General features: G+C 43.4%; 1 protein-coding gene across 2 annotated transcripts in view; it reads right to left on the minus strand.

The window, feature by feature from the left end:
* Nucleotides 1-19,536, minus strand: part of LYPD6B (LY6/PLAUR domain containing 6B) — a 184,810-nt gene extending 165,274 nt beyond the window's left edge. For both annotated transcript variants that reach the window (XM_080667922.1, XM_080667925.1), the window contains exon 1: nucleotides 19,336-19,536. The gene's annotated coding sequence lies outside the window, so the exon portion shown is untranslated. The remainder of the gene's footprint in view (nucleotides 1-19,335) is intronic.
* Nucleotides 19,537-27,078: the final 7,542 nt, after the last annotated feature.

The following is a 27,078-nucleotide window of genomic DNA, read 5'->3' on the forward strand; positions in this document are numbered from 1 at the left end:
AAGAATTTATCCTCCGCAAATAACTATGAATGTCACAACTTTAGCTATAAAGATTATCTGTCGCTTATAGTATCAAAATATTGGAAATACCCTGAAGGCACAACAGAGATTTTATCAAACAAATTATGGTACATTCACTCAATGGAAAGTGCATCATTCAGCTATTAAAATTATGTTTGTGATATCTTGTTGACCAGAAAAAAGGGAAATAAAATACGATATGTGATATGCTCACATCTTTATTGTTTTTTTAACTAGGTATGTATGTAGGCCTCCATATTCTAGAAGTAACCGAACTAGGCTGTCTAACACTATAGCACTAGCCACATGTGTATATTTAAACCTAAATTAATGAGAATTAGTAAAACTTCAGATCCTCAGTTGCACTGGCCACGTGTCCAAGTGCTCAATAAAACACGAGGGCAGAGGCTACTGTACCCAACAGCACGAACATTTCCGTCATCACAGCAAGTTCTATGAAATGAGCTGATACAGAAGAATATACACACCCAATGGGCTTCAATTTTCTTCTCTTTATGTTTATTTTCCCCTTTTTATACAATAAATATTAATGCTTATAATGAAGCATATTTTCTATCTCTTAAAGATTCAAAGTAAACTGAAACGAGGGAGGAGGGATCTGGGAAAACACTCCCTGGGTACAGGCACCACCCACCTCTGCAAATGGAGTGAATTCCTTTGATCTTGGCAGCCAAAGGCTGGTCCTGAGAGCCTCCCTTGCTGAGACCACTCCTCTGCACCACTGAGCTGGGGGTGGTGAGGGGCAGGAGCACACACAGGTTCCCCCTGTAGCTTTGGCAAAGTGCAGCACTTTTTCAAGAATAATGCTTCTCAGTTTGTTGTATGCCTTTGATGGATGACCAGAGTGATAAAATGACGATTTCTGCTCATTTTGTCCAGACTTATAGTTGCTTTCTGGGGAAAGGATTTGCAGCCTCCTCACTTGGCCACAGCCAGAAGCCTCCTAATACAGATTTTAAGAAATAATCATCTTGGTGCTGCAGGAGGCTTGGGGAAAAGGCACTCTCAAGCTCTAAAATAGATTAGTTCATGCTTTCTGGTGGACAAAAAGGAAATATATATCGAGAGCCTTGAAAATATTATAGCCCTTTACTCAATTATGTCACTTCTAGAAACTCTGTTCTAAGGAAATAATTGTGGATGCGCTTCAGGACCTAGCTACAAGCATATACACACATGACAGCATTGTTTATGACAGCAAGAGCTGTATTCAAGCTCAAAGAACAAGATTCAGCTTCGTGATGAAATATTATACCAACCACTAAAGATAATATTTAATGACATGGAAAATGCCTGTAAAGGTGAAGTTTGAAAGAGAGTTTAGCCCAGTTGGGGTGGCGCAGTTGGTTGAGTACTGGACAGTGCACTTAAGGTTGCCAGTTCAAATCCCAGTCAGGGTATATATCTGGATTGCGGGTTGGGTCCCCAGTTGGAGAGCATACAGAAGACAACCAATCTCTTTCTCTCTCTCTCTCTCTCTCTCTCCCCCCCCCACCCCCGCACCTCCTCTCTGTAAGCATGTCCTCAGGTGAGGATTTTTTTTAAAAAGAGAGAGAGATTTAGCCCAGCTGGTGTGGCTCAATGGTTGAGCATCAACCTATGAACCAGGAGGTCATGGTTCGATTCCCAGTCAGGACACATGCTCAGGTTGTGGGCTCAATCCCTAGTAGTGGGCATGCAGGAGGCAGCCAATCAATGATTCTCTCTCATCATTGATGTTTCCATCTCTCCCTCTCTCCTCCTTTCTGAAATGAATAAAAATATTTTTTAAAAAGAGTTTTAATAACAGTGTAAAAAGTATCATTTCACTTTTATAAAATACATATATATATATATATATATGCACACACACACACACAAACACACACACACACACACATATCTATGCCTAGAATAAATGAGAACAATTAAAACGTAAACAGTGGCTATCTCTATAATGGGAAAATGTCTGATTAGGGAGGTATATCTTCTTTTCCACATTTGCTATAAATAACATGTATCACTGTGGTAATAAGAAAAAATAAAAGTTATTGTTTTTAAAAGATGAAATCATATGATTTAAGAAAGGAAATCTTTGCACTTAGAATTTGAAATAAAATGATCACTACAGTTGAGTACTTTTACATTTTGCTCTGGGCTTCCTGGCTGCCAAGCCACAAAGAGAACTATAAAAAATTATATAGGTCTCCCAGGAGATCAGTGGCCATTGTGGCACTAGATGCTAAGAGAAAAGCATGATGTACATTTCTCAGTAACACTAACACCTATCCTGTAGTGCAGCACAGCTCTCATCTTTGTTTCAGCTATTCTTGTAGCGGCCTTTGAGAACTCTGGTCCTCATACCTTGCTAATGGACAAATAACACACACAGGGTGCCTCTTTTTTTCCCACCTCTATTTAGCAAGAGAGCCCCAAAATAAATGATTTGTTTTCAGTAAGACACCAATGATGCAATATTTTTATAATGTCACTGGCTCACTCAGAAGAACACTCAGAAGATGGTCTCACAGATGAAGTGGATCATGAAGAGTGATCAAGGCGGTATACTTTGAGAATGTACATTTCTTAATAATGCATCCGATTAAGAGCCCTCTGAGAAGAGAAAGAAGAAAAATTAGGGCCCTAGCTGGTCTGACTCAGTGGATAGAGCATCAGCCTGCGGACTGAAGGGTCCCGGATTCAATTCCAGTCAAGGGCACATGCCCGGGTTACAGGCTCAATCCCCAGTAGGGGAAGTGCAGGAGGCAGCCAATCAGTGATTCTCTCTCATCACTGATGTTTCTATCTCTCTCTCCCTCTCCCTTCCTCTCTGAAATCAACAACAACAAAAAATATATGTATAATAAAGAAAGAAAATTTTGGTCAATGGCTATGCATGGCTGTTCTATAACCTGATGGAAATTACCAAGAGGCGGAGCCAGAGCTACCAACCTTGAAATGGTCCTGGCCAGCTGAACCCATGACAAGAAGTAGCTTCCAGAACAGCACACAAACTACACCTGTCAGAGTCAAAGTCTCTGAAGGTACAGATGTGGGGGGGGGGGGGGGGAGGAGTGGGGGGAGGGGATTGAGCTTATTACCTTCTGTGTATATCTATCCTGCTATAGAAAGAATTTAAATTCGATTTCCCTCTGTATCTTACCTGCATTTTCTCTCAGATCCTATGGATCCAAGTCACTCCTAGAGATAGCAGAACTTGCAATTTCATTCAACTTGGGAGACTCTGAAAATAGCTTTCTTCTCCTTCCAAATCTTCCTCACCCACAAATACCTCCCACTCCATGTCTGATGCTGACCTTCAAAGTCAAAATCAATTATTTCCTGACCGCCTGTGTGACCTCTAAGAACACATACCCACTACACAAGTCATTGACATTCATCTTGCATGCCATGTGTTCCCAAGCAGGTTGTAAGCTGTGAAATACTGGCACCTCACACAGAAGCTGCCAGTGTCTCTTGCATGAGTACTACTGTGACAAGGACATCTACATTACCCTGCTTGTCCACTTCCCAAAGTAAATGCAGGGCTATCAAGCTCTTGTGTTGGTAGGATATAGAGAATGTAGAAGCACAACTGTTAGCCAAGCAATCATGCTAAAGGCCAAAGTTTCTTGACTGGGAACACAGTTTTCTAAGATTAATTCAACAAATTAGTATTTTTGCACTGATCACTATGAAGCAAAAGAATGAACTATTCTTCTGGACATCTAAGGAGTTCACAGTCTCTTGGTAAATAAAGATGCATATGTAGCTAATTAGGATAACATGTTATTAATTTGAAAAAGGTGGGACACATAAAAATTGCCCCCCAAAAAAGCCATCAACAATGTCCCTCAAAAGATGGGTTCAAGTTACATCTCTCTGAATTTGGGCCAGGACTAGAAATGGTGTCTAGAAAAAGATAAGGAACCCTTCCTCTACTCTGAATGGATCTGCCCGTCTGCACAGCCCCGGCCACTGGCCTAGGCCATTCATATGCAGGACTGAAGTTCACCTTGTGCAGGACACTGGCCAGAACAGTGAGGAAGCTGAAATCGCTGAAGGAACCAGCACTGCAGCAGCCCAAGAAAACTCAGAGGTACCTAAGGAGCTGTCTTTAAACCTTTGAAAGCTTGTCTAGTGGAATACGGGCTGGGGAAGCATTTTTCATACTGCAAGAAACAACCCACTGGTGGGGTGTGAAATAAATTTACAAATACAAGACTCACAATAAAGGACGTTTCATAAAATGCTTGTTATGGGTATGAGAGTGTGTGCATATGTTCGCACATGCACACACACTTATGTGCACCCATGTGCACTAGGTCATGCAAATGGATTTCTCTCAAAACAGTTTACAAGGTAGACAAATTACTCAGTAGATTATAGAAGGACACATTTCAATTCAATGGAAGAAAAACACCTCTAGCAAGTAAAGCTATCTCACAATGGGGTGTGTCATTGTGAATGGCAGAGAGTGTCCAGCATCTGAAAGATGGCCAAGCACTGCCAAAGCCATAGCTTGTCGTGGAGGGTATTCAAGTAAGTAATGGAAAGTTAAATGAGAACTCCAAGTTCCTCCCCATTCTGTGAGACTATCAGCCAACTGCAGGTAATTACCACTGAAAGCAAAATTAGGAGGGAAACAATTCTACAAAGTCACGAGGGTGAATGTATACAGCCTGGAATTTTATTTGGTCGTTTATGTTGGAATAGCACCCCAGTGAAAGGAAAGGTTGTAAGTGATACTTAAACCAGAGGTTCTCAGCCTCTTCGATGTACATCAGACTCGCCTGGGGAGCTTTTAAAAGACACCCAGGCCTGGATCCCAACATATATCAATTAAAACACTGGAGCCCAAGATTTTTATTTTGTTTAATGTTCCCCAGGTAAGAGTTGAGAATCACTGATTTATATGCATAAAATGTATACATAACATTGTACAAAGCACACAGGGAAGGAAAACAGCACAAGGATTTTACAAGTCGATCATAAAAAGAAAGAGCTAGAAAACATCAAATCAAGGCTGCTGAATTGCGCCCAGGGCTGAAAAGAGCATCACTCCCATGCTTACACCAAATAAAAAGCCAGATAAACTGCCAGTTCACAACGTTCTTAAATCCCTTAGACAGCTGAGGTCACAGAGGAACACACCAGCCCAAAATCTAAGAGAACCAGGCACCTGCAGGAAGAGACAAGACATGAGCACGGTTTACCTGAGGCAAATACACCTGGACACTGGCTGACAAGCATCAAGTAACAAATAATAACGGAATGCTTCTGGAAAAGTTGAAAGCGCATGGAGGCAAACCACTCAGAGGCGCAGTGTCAAGGGAATAAAGCTGATACTGAAACAGATACTGAGAAAAGCCCTTCAGCAAAGCAGCCCAACTCTGAACTCAAGGTAACTCAAGAGGAGTCTGGACTCTGTGGTGCACTGAGGGTAACCATAGCAAAAACAAACTTCAAATCCAGTTCAACTCCTGACTGCACTGATCAACCTGCACAGTAAGGCCTAGCAGAAACAGAAAGGCTTACTCATTTCTAGGCATAAACACTATTTATCTCAGTCTCTAATGTTCTACACAAAATGTCTAATTCTCAACAAAATATGGCAGGGCATACCAAAAAATCAAGAAGAAAAAAAAAACTACACTGCCCCAAAACATAGCAATTAACAGAACCAGACTCAGATATTGAAGCTATCAGACACAAAAATTAAAATAAGCATAATTAACTGTAAAAGATCCTAACAGAAAAGGTGATTAACATAAAAGATTAAACGTATAATTTTAACAGAGAAATAGAAACCATAAGAATAAAATGGAAATGCTTGAAAGGCTAAACACAGTAATAGAAATGAAGAATACTTTCAACAGATATTCTTCAATAGATTTTACACAGCCAAGGAAAGAATCAGTGAACTTAAAAATAGGTCAGTAGAAATTACCCAAACAAAAACAAGAAGGAATAAAAGGATAAAACAAAGCAAACAAATTTAAAAAGTGCCCACGAGCTGTGGAATAATAACAAAAATTCTAACCTAGGTGTAATCAAAATTGCAGAAGAAAAGAAAGTGAGTGAGACAGAAGAAATATCTAAAGAAATAACCTCAGAATTTTCCAAAATTTATAACAGATACCAAACCACAGATCCAAGCTCAATACCAAACCACAATACCAAGCAGGTCAAATACCAATGAAACAAAGATAAGAGTTACAAAAAAACTTCTTATCAGACTGCAGGCAAATAAGAAAACAATATATTTGAATTCTTTTTTCTGCCAACCCAGAATTCTATATCCAGTGAAAATATCTTCTTAAAATGAAGGAGAAATAAGGACTGTCATAGGCGAACAAAAATTGAGAGAGTTCATTTCCAGGAGACCTACACTATAAGAAATGTCAAATGAAATTATTCAAGCAAAATATAATGCTAGACAGGAACTTGGATCAACACAAAGACATGAAGTGCTAGAAATGGAATAAATGAAAGTCAGACAGAATTCATCTTTTTCTTATTTTAATTGCTCTATAAGTTAATTAAATGTTTACAAGAGTCTGCAAACTATGGCCTAAAAGCCAAATCCAACCCCATAGTCTACTTTAGTATGATCCTGCGATAAGAATGGTTTTATGTTTTTAAAATTTTTTAAAAAGAAAATATACAACAGAGACCATATGTGGCCTCAAAGCCTACTTTCTGACCCTTTACAGAAAAAGCTTGCTGACCCCTGGTCTAAAGCAACAACAGTAGTAAGTTTTTTTTCACAGTATGTGTAAAAGAAAAATGATAGCAACAGCAAAAAGTATGAAAAAGAAGGATTGGGAACATAATGCAAAGGTCCTTTACACATGAAACAGTAATTTACTTGAAAATAAACTCTGTCTCACTAAAAAATGTTAAAGAAGCATAATAAAGAAGTCCACAGTAAAGATAAAAGGGAATCATAAAAAATTCTCAAGAAATAGAAAAAAAAAATCAAGCCCTGGCTGGTGTTGGTTAGACGTCATCCCATAGACGAAACCAAAATGTTGCAGAATTTGCAGATTTGATCCCCAGTCAGGGCGCATACAGGAATACAGGAGGTAGCCAATGTTTCTCCTTCTCTCTCTCTCTCTCTCTCTCTCTCTCTCTCTCTCTCTCTCTCTCTCTCTCTCTCTCTCTCTCTTCTCTCTAAAAATATCCTCAGGTGAGTATTAAAAAAAAAGGGGGCAGATGGAACAAAATAAAACAGCATGGCAAAATAATAGGTTTAATTAAACCATACCGATAGCATAGTAAGTATGAGTGATCAACACACCAATTAAAAGACAGATAGCTGGAATACCTACACTATTAACATACAAAATAGACTCCAGAATAAGGAATATTAACAGGGATAAAGAGGATATTATACACTGAGAAAGGGATCAATTCTCCCTTTCTTAGGACATAACAATCCTAAATGTATATGCACTTAAGAACAGATGGTTAAAATATGTGAAGCAAAAAGTGATAAACAGAAAAAAATCTATAATTTTAGCTGGAGACTCTAGCATTCCTGTTATTGATAAAACAAGTAGAAAGAAAATAAGAAAGAACACAGAAGACCTGAACAATTCTATCAAGCATCTTGACCTAATATTTCTGGAACTTTCTATCCAACAACAGCAGACTACACATTCTTTTCAGAACATTTACCAAGATAGACCATATTCTGGGCCATAAAACAAAGATGAACAAATTTTAAAGAATAGAAATTATGCAAATTATATTCTGAGATAACAATAGAATTAAACTAGAAATCAATAACAGAAAGACTTTTGGGAATTTCCCAAATATGTAAAAATTAAATTGCATACTTTCAAATATATATGAGTCAAGAGAATCTCAATGAAAAATTTAAAGTATTTTAATTCTATATGAAAATAAAAATACACATCAAAATTGTGGAACATGACTAAAGCAGCGTTTAAAGGGAAATTTATAGCATTAAATGCTTATATAAAATAAGAAAAATCTCATATTAATAATATAAGCTTACACCTTAAGAAAACTGCAGAGTGAATTAAACACAAAGCAAGGAGAAGGAACTAAATAATAAGAAAAAAAAATCAAGTAAGTTCAAAATAGAAAAATAAGGTGAAATTAATAAAACCAAAATATGGATCTTTGAAAAGATCAATAAAATTGTTAAATTTCTAGACAGAGTAAGAAAAAGATTGCAGACGCAAATTACCAATATCAGGAATGAAATGGGAAACATCATTACAGACATTAACTGGATAATATAACACTACTTACAAACAAGTCTATATCCATAAAGTTGACAACTTAAGTGAAGTAAATGATTTCCTTGGATGTTATAAACTCCCAAAACATATATATAAAAAAAAGGTAACCTGAGTTGTAAAAAAAACCTATATATCATAAAGAAATTAAATTTGTAGTTGAAAACCTTCCGTCAAAGAAAACTCCAAGCCCATTGATTTCACTAATTGGTCCTACCAAATACTGAAGGAACAAAAAAATACCAACCCTATACATTCTCTTCCAAAAATACATCACAACCAAGTGGAGTTTATCCCAGGAATACAAGGCTGGTTCAACGTTTGAAAATCAATCAGTGTAATTCACCATATTAAATATAAAGAGACGAAAATCAGGGAGAAACCAAGATGGCAGCATAGGTAAGCACCTAAACTGCTGCCTCACACAACAATTTCAAAACTACAACTAAAAGACAGAACAGACACCATCCAGAACCACAGGAAAGCTGGCTGAGTGAAAATTCTACAACTAGAAGGAAAGAGAAAAGCTCACAGAGAATTGGAGGTACGGCAAAGGGTCTTTGTGCGCGCAGAAAGGAAGGGCGGCTGAGAGCCTGGCTGACTTTCTCTGGCGGAAGGGGGAAGGAAGCCCCCGACTGCACTGAACCTCAGTTCTGACTGCACTGAACCCCAGTTCCGGGCGAGCCTCTGGGGACCCACACTCTTACAGGGGGAGTCTGGACTCTCAGGCGGAGACTCGAGAGCCGGGGAAGGCAGAGGTCTGAAGGAGCACACGTGCCAGTGCGCACAAAGGCTGCGGAGGTTGCCACAGGCTTTCCCTAGTGGAAGGGAGTCGGAGGCTCCTGACTGCACTGGGCCCCAGTTCTGACTGCACTGAACCCCAGTTCCAGGCGAGCCCCTGGGGACCCACGCTCTTGTGGGGGGAGTCTAGACCCTCGGGCAGAGACTCAGGAGCTGGGGAAGGCAGAGGTCTACGAGTGCGCTCAAGGGCAAGGCTGACGGGAAGCCAAGACTGTCTGCTCCGCCCTGAGACTCCACCCCATCCAAGCTGAGCACAGAGGCTATTGCAATTTGGCAAGTCTAATCCTATAAGGCTGTCTCCAGCACCGAACTTCTCCCAGCATAGACACAGCTGATCCTTACAGCCAACTGGCCTGGAGGTCAATTCCTCCCAGTGATACCAACAACAATCAAGACTTCATTACAACAAGGCTGTACACACAGTCCACAAAGGGGTGCACCAAGAGTGTCCACCTCAGGTTAACTGGGGAGGCCGACCCACTGGGCCATATAGGAAACCTAGCACACAAATTTACCCTACCAACTCAGGGAAGCAGTGAAAATGCGGCGTCAAAGAAACAGATCACAAACGAAAGAAATGGAGGAAAACAAATGACTGGATATAGAATTCAAAACCACGGTTATAAGGCTTTTCAAGAATATCCTAGAAAAGGCCGATAAATATAACGAGACCCTCGAAGATATGAAAAAGGACCAACTAGAAATTAAACATACACTGACTAAAATAAAAAATATTATACAGAGACCCAACAACAGACTAGAGGAACACAAGAATCAAGTCAAAGAATTGAAATACAAAGAAGCAAAAAACACTCAACCGAAAAAGCAAAAAGCAAAAAAAAAAAATCCAAAAAGTTGAAGATAGTGTAAGAAGACTCTGGGACAACTTCAAGCATGCCAACATCAGAATCATGGGGGTGCCAGAAGAAGAGAGAGAGCAAGATACTGAAAACCTATTTGAAGAAATAATGACCGAAAACTTCCCCCACCTGGTGAAACAAATAGACTTACAAGTCCAGGAAGCGCACAGAACCCCAAACAAAAGGAATCCAAAGAGGACCACACCAAGACACATTATAATTAAAATGCCAAGAGCAAAAGACAAAGAGAGAATATTAAAAGCAGCAAGAGAAAAACAGTTAATTACCTACAAGGGAGCACCCATACGATTGTCAGCTGATTTCTCAACAGAAACTATGCAGGCCAGACGGTAGTGGCAAGAAATTTTCAATGTGATGAATAGCAAGAACGTACAACCAAGATTACTCTACCCAGCAAAGCTATCATTCAGAATTGAAGGGCAGATAAAGAGCTTCACGGCTAAGAAAAAGCTAAAGGAGTTCATTACCACCAAACCAGTATTATATGAAATGCTGAAAGGTATTCTTAAAGAAGAGGAAGAAGAAAAAAGTAAAGATAAAAATTATGAACAACAAATACATATCTATCAACAAGTGAACCTAAAAATCAAGTGAATTAAAAACCTGATGAACAGAATAATCTGGTGAATATAATAGAATCAGGGGCATAGAAAGGGAGTGGTCTGATAATTCTCAGGGGGAAAGGGGTATGGGGGGTTCAGGAAGAGACTGGACAAAAATCATACACCTATGGATGAGGACAGTGGCAGGGGGGAGGTAAGGGCAGAAGGTGGGGTGGGAACCGGGTAGAGGTGAGCTATGAGGGGAAAAAGGAGAAACAATTGTAATAATCTGAATAAAGATTTATTTAAAAATAATAATAATAATAATAAATAAATAAATATAAAGAAAAATCACATGACCCTGTCAATAGATGGAGAAAAAGCATTCAACAAAATTCAAAACCCATCCATAATAAAAACTCAGTAAACTAGATATACAATGGCATCTACCATAAAAACCTCAGCCATCATCATAATTAATAGTAAAAGATTGTTGCCTCCTATGATAAAAAAAAAAAAACAAGACAAGATATTTTCTCTCACCACTCCTATTCAACATTGTACTGGAAATCTTAGTCAGTACAATAAATCAAGACAAGAAATAAAAGGCATCCAGATTGGAAAGGAAGAAATAATATTGTCTTTATTCACAGATGACATCATTGTCTCTGTAGAAAATCCCCCAAAATATACAAATAAACCTCCAAGAATAAATAACTTTATTTAAAAGGTAACAGAACACAATGTCAATATACAAAAATCAATTGCATATCTACATGCTAGTAACAATAACAACCCCCAAAAATGAAATATTTAAGTATAAATATAATAAATCATATGCAAAACCTCTATCCTAAAACTACTATACTGATAGAAAAATAAGGAAAAGAAACTGAAATAAATGGAGAAATAAGATATATTCATGGATTGAAAGACTTAACATTGTAAAGATGTCTATTCTTCCTAAATTAATCTATAAAGTCAATGCAATCCTATTAAAAGTCCCAACAGGAGGTTTTATACATATTCACAAGCTGTTTCTATAGTTTATAAGGAAAGGCAAAAGAACTAGAAGAGCCAAAACAATTTTGAAAAAGAATAAAGTTGGAGGACTTAAACTATCTACTTTCAAAACTTACTATAAAGTCATAGTAATCAAGACAATGTAGTGTTGGCACAAAGTAAGCATACAGATCAATGGAATAGAATACATACATTTATGGCCAATTGATTTTCAACAAAAGTGTCCAGACAAATCTATAGAGAAAGAATAGTCTTTTAAACAAATGGTGCTCTTGCCTCCTTTGTCAAATATTAATTGAGCATAGTGGTTTTGGTTGATTTCTGGGTTCTCTATTCTATTCCATTGGTCTATATGTCTATTCTTGTGCCAGTACCAGGCAATTTTGAGAACAGTACCTTTGTAATACAGCTTGATATCTGGTATTGAGATCCCTCCTACTTTGTTCTTCTTACTCAGGATTGCTGCAGCTATTCGGGGTCTTTTTTCATTGCAGATGAATTTTTGGAGAGTTCATTCTAGGTATATGAAATATACCATTGGTATTTTAATGGGGAGTGCATTGAATCTATAGATTGCTTTGGGTAGTATGGACATTTTAATGATGTTGATTCTACCAATCCATGAACATGGTATGTTCATCCATCTGTTTACGTCTTCCTCTATCTCTTTTTTCAGTGTCCTGTAGTTTTCCGAGTACAGGTCTTTCACCTCCTTAGTTAAGTTTATTCCTAGGTATCTTAATTTTTTGGTGCAATGGTAAATGGGATTGCTTTTTTAGTCTCTCTTTCTGTAAGTTCACTATTGGTGTATAAAAATGCCATAGATTCCTTGGCGTTAATTTTGTATCCTGCTACATTACTGAATTCATTTATTAAGTCTAATAATTTTTTATGTTGTCTTTAGGGTTTTCTATATACAGTATCATGTTATCTGCGAATGACAGTTTTACGTCTTCTTTTCCAATTTGGATACCTTTATTTCTTCTTCTTGTCTAATTGCTATGGCTAGCACTTCCAGTACTATGTCGAACAGGAGTGGTGAAAGTGGGCATCCCTGTCTCGTTCCTGTTCTCAGGTGAAATGGTTTTAGTTTTTGCCCATTGAGTATGATGTTGGCTGTAGGTTTGTCATATAAGCCTTTTATTATGCTGAGGTATGATCCCTCTATTCCCATTTTGCTGAGGGTTTTTATCAAGAAAGGGTGTTGGATTTTGTCAAATGCTTTTTCTGCATCAATTGATATGACTATGTGATTTTTATCTCTCAATTTGTTTATGTGATGTATCACGTTTATTGATTTGCGGATATTGTACTATCCTTGCATCCCCGGGATAAATCCTACTTGGTCATGGTGTATGATCTTTCTGATGTAATGCTGGACCCAATTTGCTAGAATTTTGTCGAGGATTTTGGCATCTATGTCATGAGGGATATTGGCCTGTAATTCTCTTTCATCGTGTTGTCCTTATCTGGTTTTGGTATTAGGGTGATGCTGGCTTCATAGAATGAGCTTGGAAGTGGTTCCTTCATACAATGACATCAAGACAGTCTCTTCAATAAACAGCGTTGGGAAAATTGGACAGATACATGCAAAAAAATAAAACTAGAACACCAACTTACTAGTACACCATACACAAAAATAAACTCAAAATAGATAAAGGACTTAAACATAAGAAGGGAAACCATAAAAATGTAAGAGGAATCCACAGGCAGCAAAATCTCAGACATATGCCGAAGCAATATCTTCACCAATACAGCTCCTAGGGCAATGGAAACTAAAGAGAAAATAAACAAATGGGACTACATCAAAATAAAAAGCTTCTGTACAGCAAAAGAAACCATCAACAAAACAACAAGAAAGCCCACTGCATGGGAGAACATATTTGCAAATGTTATCAGTGATAAGGATTTAATCTCCAACATATACAGGGAACTCATACAACTTAACAAAAGGAAGATAAACAACCCAATCAAAAAATGGGCAATGGACCTAAATAGATACTTTTCGAAAGAAGACATAAGGAAGGCCAAGAGACATGAAAACATGCTCAAAGTCACTAATCATCCAAGAGATGCAAATCAAAACGACAATGTGGTACCATCTCACACCTGTCAGAATGGCTATCATCAACAAATCAACAAACGACAAGTGCTGGCAAGGATGCAGAGATAAAGGAACTCTCGTGCACTGCTGGTGGGAATGGAGACTGGTGCAGCCACTGTGAAGAACAGTATGGAGTTTCCTCAAAAACTAAAAATGGAACTCCCATTTGACCCAGTGATCCCACTTCTAGGAATATATCCCAAGAAACTAGAAACATCAATCAGAAAGGATATATGCAGCTTCGTCCGGAAGGTCGTCCAGAAGGACGTCCAGAAGGTCTACCAGGGGTCCTCAAACTTTGTAAACAGGGGGCCAGTTCACTGTCCCTCAGACCGTTGGAGGGCTGGACTATAGTTTAAAAAAAAAACTATGAACAAATTCCTATGCGCACTGCGGGCCTGGGGCGAGTCGGCTGCTAAGCAGGACAGGCAGCCGCACCCAGCGGGCCGGATAAATGTCCTCGGCGGGCCACATGTGGCCTGCGGGCCGTAATTTGAGGACGTCTGGTAGGCTGTCAGGTCTAATTAGCATATTATGCTTTTATTATTATAGATTAATAAAATGGGCCATAGACTTAAATATGAAACTATGAATTTCTAGAAGAAAATATAGAAAATTTTAGAGACTTTTGGTTAGGCAAATAATTCTTAGATAAAACAAGAGTTTGATTCATAAAATGATTGATAAATTGGTTTATCCACGTTTTAAAAATTCTGCCCTAAGAAAGATACTGTTACAAGAATAAAAAGATAAGGCACAGACTGGGAGACTTTATTTGTAAATCACATTTCTGACAAAGGATATATATCCAGATTATGTAAAGAACTCTCAAAACTTGACAATAAGAAACAACCCCCCCAAAAAATAGGTAATCAATATTATCCCTCATAACACTTCTATGCTATAAAGTTTTATATGAATTTGTATATTTTTTCCAGTCAGTTATAGGTCCAAACTTCTCACCAATTTTCATTTGTACCATATTATTTGACAAGAAAATGAGGCTTTGGTCTCTGTTAACCTTTAATCTACATTAGATTGATCTAAAAAAAAAAACTGTTAGTTTGTTGTTGTTTTTTAACTCAGGAGATAAATTTTACGTAAGTCCTTAGTAAAGAGACTACTTTTCCTATCAAATAAAATTGATTCTTTAAACCAGCGGTCGCCAACCGATTGTCCGCGGACCACCGGTGGTCCGTGAGGTCCGAAAGGTTGGCGACCGCTGCTTTAAACAACAATAAAAAAAGTTATAACTTTCTGAGTCATCAAAATTCATTTTCTCACCTTTTAAATAACGAACCCTGAACATGAATCACCACATTTTTTAATCACCATACTTCCTCCTTCCCCTGCTACGAAAACTAAACAATTCTGGAACACAATGATGACAGAAATGACCCTTATGATCCCTTTGCTCATATTTCTTCACTTATTTCTCATCACCTGGTACCATGTTTTGTAAGTCATTGTAAATCATGTTTGGGAACAATGTCAGGTATAACAAACAGATTCTGCATGAAAGAAATCCTTTAACATCAAATTATCCAATATGTAACCCTCTTCTTCCAAGTGAACACGTGTCTTTTTTTTTTTTTTTTTTTTTTCCCCAATGCCATACCTGCTCAGACTATATTTCCCTGCTGGCAATGAGAAAGACAATAAACCTTTAAGATTATCACGCTATGCCCAGCGCGTTTCTTCTCTTAATCTGTTTTATTTTTCATTATAGTACTTCACACCACTTGACATATGAAATAAAACAAATAAATGTCTCATTCCAGTAAATTGTAAGCTCCATGAGAAGAGACTTTGTCTTTCTTATATACTCTTTTATCACCAGCACCAGAACTGTGTCTGACACACAGTAGATGCTCAATAAATATTTATGGAATGAATGACTACCCAAGGTATCTCTCTACCTCATTCCCTCACATTCTTCCAGTGATCCTGGCCAACCCATGGCAGTACTGCTGATGGAAACAACACAGTATGCTCCCTGTCACTCTCTCCTTTCTACCAGGATTAGTGACCAGGTCTTTTTGCCAGTGTCTGTGCTAACTAGATACTGAGGATGGAGGATCATGAGCAGTAGCACCCCTGGTTATCCAATCTAACCCCAAATGTCCAGCAGTGTCCACCACATCAAATGGTAACAAAAAGCAGCACTCACCTCATACTTCAAATGAAAAGATGCTGAATACTTTCAAAGCAATAGACTGGCTGGTTTCCTATTAAACACACCTATGGAGTATTCACTCACTGGACTTACTGTCTGCAAAACTGTTTTCTAGTCCAGGATCTACCAGTAACTGCATCTTCAGCAAGTCCCAGGCCATTCGTTTAAAGGCAGGTAACAATACTGAAGTGAAGACATGATAGGAGAGGGCATGCGGGAGGGGAAGCGGAGGCACCGGGGTAGGCTGGGGAGTGGGAGGCACAGCAGAACCATCTGTGAAGCTTTTTCAAACTACACAGGGCCCATCCCTAAAGCCCGCCACCCTAGTCCACCCCTGGAGAGTTACCATCACAGAGCGAGTCACTGTGGCTGTTACTAATGAAAGTACAAAAACTCAGAAAAACTTTTCCAGGTTTTGAGTGTAAGTTATTTGAAGAGTGGGACCAAGATGTATGCTTCTTAGTGACACCCCGAGTGGTACCTAACGTTGGGGACTCCTGTCTCTACCTGCGTCTCCAACCTTAGCTCCTTTCTTCCCAGCAGCCACACCATACCCAGCTTTAGTACTGAACTTCCGATTGCCCACAGAGGCCATGCCTTTCCCCACCGGTGGGAGACACAGTGGACTGCCTACCTAACAGCCCGCTGGGCAGTCTCACTTTCTTCCTTGCTAACAGAATTCCGATTTTGTTCGGGTCTGGAGCATCGAAGTGCTCAGGGGAGGTGAGCCCTCCGCCAGCACCAGATTGCTTGCCCAAACATTCATAGCCACTGGTTTAGGGTGGCCATGTGACTATTCTTGCCAATGGCACATGGGACTTCTAGGAAATGTTGTCCTTTGTTATCTAGAGAAACACGAGAAGCAACCCCTGTCCCTTCCTTTCTGCTCTGGCTGTTACCCCATCAAGGCAGCATGGAGCTCCCGTCCCCCTGTGACAAGGGCATCTTCCAGGAGCCAACCTAGAGCTGTGACTACTTTGAACTGCCTGCCTCCAGACTTCTTACACAAGAGGGTAAAGTCTCCTAAATAATGTTGCTTACAATGGAAAGCTCTATATGATACCCTCCACATGGCCTGAGAAGTCCCTCCAACTTTTTCTCCTACTCATCTCCAGTTTAAAGGACAATTACAATGTCCTCGGGAAGTCCTCACTCTATCCCCAGTAAAACAGTCCCAGACACTGCCTTTCCAGCCTCTGAGCTCAAAAGCAAGCAGTTTCACCCTCGGCAGAGGCCTTAGCATATGTTGGGCACTAATTAAATGCTGGATGAATGAGTGAACAAAACAATGAATGAAAGGATGAACATGCACAATGCCTTCGAGCCTTGTATAAAGACTTGATGACTGACAGACAGAATAGGGCATCCAGGCAGTGTGCACTCTGCTACAGACTTCTTCAGATGGTAGTGAGCAAAGGCAGAGATGGTACAATGGGCATGTCCTATGATTACCTGCCCAGGATGCAGCCTTCTCATTGGGGAGTGCCCCTCCCCAACCCCCAGCAAACGGGTGGCAGTATCCTGGTAGCTAAACTAATCTCCCCAAACACTGGTGGGACCTGGGTAAAGCACCCACTCCTATGGTGGAAACCTGCTCCCTGCCCACTGAGATGGCCTGGCCTGCTTTGGTCTAGTACAGTGGTCGGCAAACTGCGGCTCGCGAGCCACATGCGGCTCTTTGGCCCCTTGAGTGTGGCTCTTCCACAAAATACCACGGCCTGGGCGAGTCTATTTTGAAGAAGTGGCGTTAGAAGAAGTTTAAGTTTAAAAAATTTGGCTCTCAAAAGAAATTTCAATCGTACTGTTGATATTTGGCTCTGTTGACTAATGAGTTTGCCGACCACTGGTCTACTATATAAGTAAGATGTGCTTAATAATGGAGGGGATGGAAGAAGAGACTGCCCCATCCCACCTCTCTCTGAAGGGACAGATGAGCCTGAAGGTGCCATGCTATTTGTCACTCCACAGTAAGAACCAGTCAACACAGAGGGGCAAGAGCCAAGATACAAATGAGAGAGGAGCAGCCCTGCCACCTGACAGGAGCTCCTGGGACTAACTATGCCTGAAGCGAAAACCCTCAGCCTTTCATGCCCGTGAGCCAATTTCTATATTGCATAAGGCAATTTCCACGTGAAGAAAACAACTCAAAGAATTCTGACAAATGTAATGAGAGCAGGCTGATAACACCTCTGCCCTCAGGCCCTGTGTACCCGCACCTCTCCATCTTGGCCTCTAGAATGGTGTCAGGAAGTAAGGCAGCTGGGAGGAGGCTTAGCCATGAACAAGTCAGAGTGGGAAAGTGAGAGAGAGAGAAAGGAAGGGAGGGAGGGAGTGAGGAGAGTGGGGGAGGGAGGAAGGAAGGAAGAGCCCTGGCCTGCAGCTCGACGGTTAGAGCAAGCGAAATGAATGTTTCCCAGACCCAAGGGTAGAACGAAGGGCCGCGGGTTCAATTCCTGGTCAAGGGCACATATCTCAGTTGCAGGTTCAATCCCTGAGGCTACCAAGCCTTGTGTGTCTCTCCTCCTCCTCTCCCCTCCCCATCACTCTCTCTAAAAAATCAATGGAAAAAATATCCTCACTCCTGGGATGAGAAAAAATAAATTAATAAATAAAAAGAAAGAAAGAAAAATGCCCACTCCCCTCAAAAAACACACTCCCACCACCCGCAGGGTCCCTCCTAAAGGAGGGCAATCTAAGCCTCCCGGCTCTGCCTTCTGTTCAGGAATGCGTGGGGACCTCTGGAAGGTGCAGCGTGTTGCACTAACACCTACAAAAGTGGAGGGAACTTTTTCACCAAGCATTGTGCTGTGTACTTTAGGAACAGCATATAACTTGGGGCTCTTCTAAAGATTATAATACCCATTTTACCTTTGAGGAAACTGGGGATCTGCGAAGTTAAGTAACTTGCTCAAGGCAACACAGCTAGTAACTGGAATTTAAATACTACTCTAGATTTTGTCCACGTTATCACCCTGATGGCCAGGCCCGGGGAAATGGTGAGCACACCTCCATCTCTCACATTGCCCAGGGCGCAGAGACCCGCACCTTACAGCCTGAGGCCCCTGGGGTCTGAGCAGCTTCGCACACGCGGCTTCTCAGAAGCCCCAGGTAACACGGTGCTGGTCGGCTACTCTACACCAACTCCAAGAGCCTAGAGCCGGGCGGAGGGGCAGCAGCGCCGGCGCGGGGCCTGGGAAGCGCCGCGGACGGAGAGGCTGAACTCCCCGGCTCCTCCGTCCTGAACCCCCGAACCAGCTCCGCCCTCCCCTCCCCACCCGCTGGGGTGCTTGCGCCGCCCCAGCTTCGGCCCCGTCCAGACGTTCGCAGCTGTTCGCCACACGCCAGCGGCCGTACAGGACCCTACGGCTGTGCCACGGCCCCGCGCGCCTCGCTCCCCGCGCGCGCCGGAGAGGGTCGCCCGCACAGCCCCCCGGCCCCGCAGAACCCCGGCGCGGGCTCCGCAGTCCCCCGCCCCATCCGACCACCCTCCCGGGCCGCAGCACCGCCCGCTCACCTGCGCCGCCCGCGCTCCCGGCTCCCGCCTCGGCTCCAACGCCCGCCGGGGGCCCGCTGTTGGCTGCGGCGCGCGGGGCGGGGCGGGGCGCGGCTCCTCCCGCCCTGCGACACCTGGGACACCCCGAGGGGGCCGAGGCCGAACAGGTGGGTCCCGCGGGCCAGGGAGCAGCCCGGCTCCAGCTCCGCGGGCAAACCTCGCAGATTCTCCGCGGGCGGAAGGGAGGCCGGGCAACCGCGTTAGGTGACACCTGGGACGCTCAGCGCCTGGGAGGCGGCGGGGAGCAGGGCCCGGCTGTTTCCACCCCGCCTGGCCGCTCAGGAAATGAACTCAGAGGGAGGGAGCTGGACACAGCGGAGCACAAAGAGGGGGAGGCCTCCCCTTTCTTTGCAGAACATAGAAACCGAGACCCTCGGGGTGAAAATGGTTGGGCCAAGGGCACAGGCGAGTTAGTTCAGAACTGGAAGGACTCAAAAGGCCTTTGCAATCATTCCACCCTACCCCATTCCACGTCACACACACACCCCCCCCCGGTTTAATAATGGCATTAGGCTATAAATAAAATCATTTCCGCGGGTACTATCCTCCCCAACCCTAGACTGCAAGCCCAGTCGGGCAGGGACCTTGCCTGTCCACTGTTCAATCACCAGAACCTTGAACAAACCCAGCACCGAACAGGTGCTCCATTAATACCTAGTAAACAAACAAGGTGTGGCCCGGTCTTTTGCGTCCAGCCTTATGCTGGTCATTCACGTCAGGCCAGAGTGCTCACTCCCACTTCAGCAGCGACAGCCCACCAGTCCTCTGTACTGTGGACAGCCCTCCCCAGGCAGCGAGCCGCCCCAGCGGAGGTCTACCCCCCTCCCAGGGCAATTTTGTAAGCTGTCCAGCAGATCTTTAACTTCTGACGTGTCACATGCAGGCTCTGAACTCCAATGCCATCCTGCCAGCCCTGCTGTGGAAACATTGTGGCAACTGACTCAAAATCCCAGCGCTGGTAGTATGAGGTGCTGGTGCGACTGTAGCTGGGAAGAATTGGTGGGGACAGAACTGGTGCAGAAATTCAGTTTGGCTTTGGTCCTCTGCGGAGATCTCTAATCTGTGGTCTTTCCAAGCCTCTCAGAGTCTTTTGACCCAAATCACTTGCATTTACCGAGTCCCTGACAGTTTCAAAAATAAAGATACATCAGCCCTGGCTGGTGTGGCTCAGTTGGTTGAGCATCATCCCATGCACCAAAAGGTCACCGTTTCAGTTCCCGGTCAGGGCACATGCCTGGGTTTCAGGCTCCATCTGATGTTCCTCTCTCACATAAATGTTTCTCTCTCTCTCTCTCTCAAAAACCAATAAAAACAATGTTGTTTTTTTTTAAATAAAAAGAAGGAAAGACATACCAAAATAGGATAAAAGAGTGTGGGATGTTTGTGTGTGTGTGTGTGTCCCATTGAACAAATGAATGGACTTCACACACATACACACACAAGGTAATGTGTGATGCTGCTAATGACCAGATTCATTAAAGAAATCCATTTCAAGAGAAGTACAGGGAATGCTATATAACTTTAAAGCTGCAGTGGAGAGCACTCATAACTATTGCAGTAGACGTCTATGACGGCATGTGTTAAACCTCAAAGGCCATAATTAGAGACTGCCGAGGTGAGGTCATGGTCAAGTGGCTTGCTCCTTCCTTTCCCCAGCAGTATGCTCAGCACTCTCAGGCCTGGAGCCCCCATTCCCCTCCATCAGTGAGTCCTGCGTGGATGGGTGTTTAAGAATTGGTGTTGCCTGGCTGGGCACATCACACTGGGCAAGGCCAACCGGGAAAAAAGTGGCAGTGGGTGCCCCACCTAGGTGTGCCCTACTCTGCTTGTCCTCCGTCTGTGGCAGGTGCGGAGGCTGGTGTCCCAGGGTGGGGCTGTGGGAGGGCCTGCCCACGGGGTCAGCCACTTACGCAGCAGGTGGGGCTGAGCTTGTGAGCTCCTCTGAGTCTCACCCACGTGAAGTGGCCCAGCCCTTGTTGTGTGTTGGTTTCAGTCAGCGGAGCATGTGATCCTCTGTGACTTAGGATCCTCCTGCTGTATGTGATCTGGGCTGGGCCAGCCTGGTAAGTGGGTGAGTGATGCCACCCAAACTGGCCTGGGAATCACCAGGAAGGCACAAGTTCCACCCTGGCATGCACATGGACTCTGACGCGCGCTCTCTCTCTCTCTCTCTCTCACCCCCCTCCCCCCTTCAATCTGTGCTTCTTGAATATCCCTGGCTGTGTACTTCAATTATGCATTTTTGCCACTTGGAAAATGTGCAGGCATCAATCAGGCAAGATCTCTGCCCGAAGGTCTTTGCTTGAAAGGGGCATCTGCACGTGAAGGTCTGATACCACTGTGAGGTTCGGGGGAACCGTGCCGGTGCAGTGCTTGAGCGCAGCGCCAGCGGAAAGCACCTGCGCACCCAGCGGTGCTCTCACTGTCGTTAACGTGGCTCTGACTGGCAGCACACAGAGAGCCAGCTGGTGTCTGATAGACTCCAAAGCGCTGAACATAGAGACAAAACCATTGCTGGACTCTTAGGAATCTAGGATGAATTAATCCTTGCAAATAACTGTCTTACTATTCTCTGCTGGTCCCTAAAGAAATGTTTGAACTAGAAGATCTTCAGTTTCTTGTCTATTTCTAGGCCTCTGATAATATCATGAAAGAGAAATTATCCAAAGAGGAAATAATCCAGAAAATTTCTAAGCCTCAGGAAATTCTTCCCTCCCTAATTTTTTCGACATTTACTTAGGACTCAGTGTGTACAATAATACTGCATTTCCCTTCCTGAGCATATCTTTTAATAAAACAATGCATATGAAGTTCCTAGGATCATTCCTGGCACTGCTACTCAATAACTACTCAACTAATTATAACTGATATGGGGGAAATGTAGGGCAATGGCCATAAATATTAAAGTCAGAAAGAGCTATGACTTCCGGAAGGCAAATCTGATACTTGTGTGATTAGGTTACCCAAAATTTTAAGTTCACTGGCTCTGGAATAAGACTATTTGGGCTCAAATCCAACCACCACTCACAAGGTATGTTCATCTCTCTATGTCCCACTTGGCTCATCTGTAAAATGAAAAGAATACTAGTATATCATAGGAAAGCTGAGAGACATAATAGAATAACCTTCAGTGAGCAGCTACTTTGCAATAGTCATAGTCCTAAGTTCTTAGATTCTTTTTTAAAATATATTTTTTATTGATTTCAGAGAGAAAGGGAGAGGGAGAGAGAGATAGAAACATGAATGATGAGAGAGAATCATTTATCGGCTGCCTCCTGCATGCCCCACACTGGGGATCGAGCCCGCAACCTGGGCATTTGCCCTTTTCAGGAATCGAACCCTGACCTCCTGGTCCATAGGTCGACGCTTGACCACTGAGCCATGCCAGCTGGGCATCTTAGACTCTCTTTTGCCAACTGACTTTAGAGTAGGAATTCTTAATCAAGGGCCAGAGACCCTGAAACTAGATTTAATATTTTGTGTATGCATACATTTTTCTTAAAGAGAGCATCCACGGCTGTCATCAGATTTGCAAAGAGGTTTGGGTCTCAAACATAATTAGAATTCACTGCCTCCCAGACTTAGCCAAGGGTTTCTGAGCCGGAAGGCTAGAGATCAGGCAGACCACTGTCCCCAGGCACCTCTGGGGAGGAGGGGCAACTGGGAGGCTCGCTCCAGACAGATCCCTCTGCCCCTGAGAATCTGGGCTCAGGAGGGTGGGAGGTTTTAGAATAAGCACCCCAGATGCCGCTTGCCTCCAGGCAGCCTGGAGGCTGACCTTATCCCACCTTCTGCTTTCTCGGGTGAAGAAACAGGCCCAGAGATGGTTCCATTTGAAACAGCTGCCATCCACATCTGCAAGGAGCCCCCCCCCCCCTCCCCTCTATGTGAAGCCCTCATCCCACCTGAACAAAGGAAAATGTTGTTCCTTCCACAACCCAAGTTCCCATGAGGGGCACTCGAAAGATAAAGTCAGGCTTTGCAAAGAGGAAAATAAAATGAGCGGCCACCTTCGTGTTAGCCCTTTAAATCCCAAAGCAGCTGAGACCTTTCTTGCCAGGACTCCTGACACCTCACTCCAGCACCCACCCCCTCCACACCCCACCTGCGTCTCGCTTTGCTATTTGAACAGCTGAGGCTATTCAGCCAACACGTTCCAGCGACATCTTTCAAACATGTAGAGGTTTTGTTCTACTTCCTGAAGCCACAGGCTAATTAGATACTGAACAGCCTGCTTCAGCCTGATGCCATTTAGTTGTGTGAGGCCCACAGTGGGGAGCGCTCCTCTCCTGGCAGATCTCGTCAAGAACGGAGTCTGAGGCAAGACCAGGGAGGCAGCGGCTGCAGCAAGAGTGGTTATCAAAGTCCTGTTTCAGGGACGCCCAGAAGTGTCAGCTCAAGGATTATCAGACAAATCCAGCATCCTCTCTTTTGGACCGGGGAAATTCTCTCCACGCTGACCAAGGGCAGCCAAGGAAGTATGTGTTTCATTGGGATTTTGATGCTCACCAATCACAGAGTCCTGATGTAGCAAAAAGTGGAAACAGCCCAGAGTATATTCAGCTCACGTCTCACACACCAGGCCAGCAAGCAGAATTTCCACGGAGGCACCCTGCCTGCCGCAGTTTCCTTCTCCTGAAAAGAGGGCCATGAAAAGATGCAGGTGGCCCCTTCGACCTGTGCTTGACCCTGAAGTCGGGCCGCAGGTCAGCTTTTCCAGATTTATCCCTCAGTGTCCTCCACACTCTCCAACACTGTGGTGAGTTTGCCAGGCTGGGCGGGTGCTGGCCCCTTCCGCCTGGGTTTCAGAGCAAGCACTGAAGCATGGACAACATTCTGTGGGTCTGCTTACAAAATTTCTGGCTACAAAAATGTCCAAATGGCTTTGCTGATGTGTTTCTAACCCCAGGAAAGATCTTGATTCTCCCAAATTTACTTCTTACTTTTGAAGGTAACCCAAACATACTTACCATCTTTTTCATCTGCAAGGTCAAAAAGGAACTGAAATACCAGTGTGGAGAGAGTCTTTGCATAAAATCAGAGTTCTGTTGCCATTAACCCACCAAGCAAAAGCTTCCTCAGGGCCTTTGCACTTGCTGGTTCTTCTCTCTGGAACTGTCTCCAGATCTTTGCATGGCTGGTTGCTCTGACCATTCAGAGAGGCTTCTCCTGACGACCAACTTGAAGTAGACCCATAATACTTGCTATCATGGCGTCCTGTTTTCTCTTCCCAGCACTTAGATGTACTGAGTCCTTTGAGAAAGTGGTGTTCACTGGCTTATAACTTGCCTCTAAGAAAATAAAGACTTTGTCTTGTCTATTTACCACTGCTCTCCAGCTCTGAAAGCAATGCTGAATACAAATTAGGTGCTCAAGTACAGGGTGTCCCCCAAAAATGTATACACACTTTGAATAGTTATAAAGGCAGTGTTTATTAAAATACATTTCATTTTCAAAATGTAATAGAATCTACAGCCCTCGCTGGTTTGGCTCAGTGGATAGAGCGTCAGACTGTGGACTGAAGGGACCCAGGTTCGAGTCCAGTCAAGGGCATATACCAGCCGTGGGCAAACTACGGCCCGCGGGCCGGATCCGGCCTGTTCGGCTGTTCTATCCGGCTCGCGGAGCCGAAAGAGCGGAGGGTTCTCTTGCTCTCCCCTCCGCTCCTTCACCAGCAGCAGTGTTAACATGGCAACGTCGGGAAACACGGCCGCAGCTCCTTCTTCTGAGTGGGCGGATTTATATCCGCCCATTCAGTAGAAGGAACAACCTCTCAATCTTCCAGAGGCTCCTTGTAATGCCCAGGGACGCGTCCCCCGACATCACCCTGGGAATGCGTAGACACGTTATCGTGGTGATGTAGGGAGACACGCCCCTGGAGAGCACAGTATCAGAGCATTAGCTAAAAAGGAGACCAACAACACTGTTCCCACTGAAGTTGATGTTTTAAAGACCAAAAACCTTTCAACCCAGTCTACATTGCCATCTACATCTACGTCCCGGGCATAATTTGGAAGTTGCACTAAAGAAAATGTTTAATTTACTGTTCACACATTTTGTTCTTTTCTATTTGTTTTAGTTTTAAATTATTTTATTATATTTAAGTTTAATTTGAAAGGCTTTTTTACCTTTCCTTTGTTAGGCAATTTTATTTTGCCTTTGCCATCTTCAATATAAGGAAGGTATGTTATTGTGCTATGATTCCTCCATTTTTTGAAGTTTCAAATTATAATAATTAGTGTTTACATTCTTCTTGTTAAAATGTTTGAAATGAATAAAACTATTGAAATAATAAAAAAAAAGACCGTACCCTTTTATGTATTGATGTTTACTTTGAATTTATATTAGTTCACACAAACACTCCGTCCATGCTTTTGTTCCGGCCCTCCGGTCCAGTTTAAGAACCCATTGTGCCCCTCAAGTCAAAAAGTTTGCCCACCCCTGGTATATACCTTGGTTGCAGGCTCGATCCCCAGTAGGGGGTGTGGAGGAGGCAGCAGATCAAGGATTCTCTCTCATCATTGATGTTTCTATCTCTCTCTCCCTGTCCTTTCCTCTCTGAAACCAATAAAAATATATTTAAAAAAAGAATCTACAGATACATTGTGTATACATTTTGGGGACACCCTGTATTTGTGGGGAGAATAAATGAACGCTAATATTTTTGCTGAATGCTTTGAGTTCATCACATGGAGATTTCAGCTGCAGAGGCCAGATAACTTGTTGGAGGCACCACAGGGAGGAGTGGGAACTACTGGAACTCCAGTCAATAAACTGCGACGGTCCACCCTAGATCACCAGGTCCCTGGCACATAGTACACACACAGCAAAGGGCTGTGGCAAACCATTTCCACCCAACTCATAGCACGCAATGCTTGACCGCATGTCAGAGAGGCTCCCGCTGCCATCAGTTACGAGGGACGCGTCGATGTTTGCAGGGGGAGGGGTGGTGCAGCAGCGGGAACCCTGACTTGAGCAGGGTGCCCCAGGCTCGGTCTCTCCATGTGACATAAGGGTGGTCACTTAACAGCCAGACAATTCCCAGTGTCCCTGCACCTTTCTCCGCTACTCCACGGATTGGTGACATATACTTCATTTCTTCAAGAGCTCCCTAATGTATTGGCTCAATACAGCAAAGCAAAAACCACTTTAAAAGGCACTGTTTATCTACAGCAATTCATAGGGGGAACTGGGAATGGCAAGAACTGAGCCGGGCAAGCCGAGGGCTGTCACGGAAGGAACCTGAGTTCTAGAGGCAAAACAGCCATGGGACCTGGGACACATTACTTCATCTCTTTGGGCTTTGCTTTTCTCCTGGCCCAAGGTCCGGAAAGAGTTGAGTACAAGGCAGAGGCCGTGATCACGGTTATCTCGTGTTTAGGAGCGGCCGGCCCCCATGCAGAGGACAGCCCTGCCTCCAGGTGCGGCACCAGGAGGGGACCTTCACACGGGCTCTCTAGCAGAGGGAGCAGACAGCGTGTTTCCAGACGCTGGCACGAGCCGAGAGTGCTTTTGTGTAGCAGCTTGGCTAAGTGATTCCATGAGCTCCTCTAATCTCTCTGTGGGGAACTTGTTAAGCTGCTGCAAAGATGCGGTGGGGAGCAGGCTCTGCACCAGCTGTGGCTACTGCGGAGCCAACGGACCTGACTCAGGATCCCAGGATCCCACATGAGGGCCTCGCAGGAGCCCCGGTGTGAACAGCCA

This window comes from Plecotus auritus, assembly GCF_963455305.1.
Source record: "Plecotus auritus genome assembly, chromosome: 5".
Taxonomy (NCBI): domain Eukaryota; kingdom Metazoa; phylum Chordata; class Mammalia; order Chiroptera; family Vespertilionidae; genus Plecotus; species Plecotus auritus.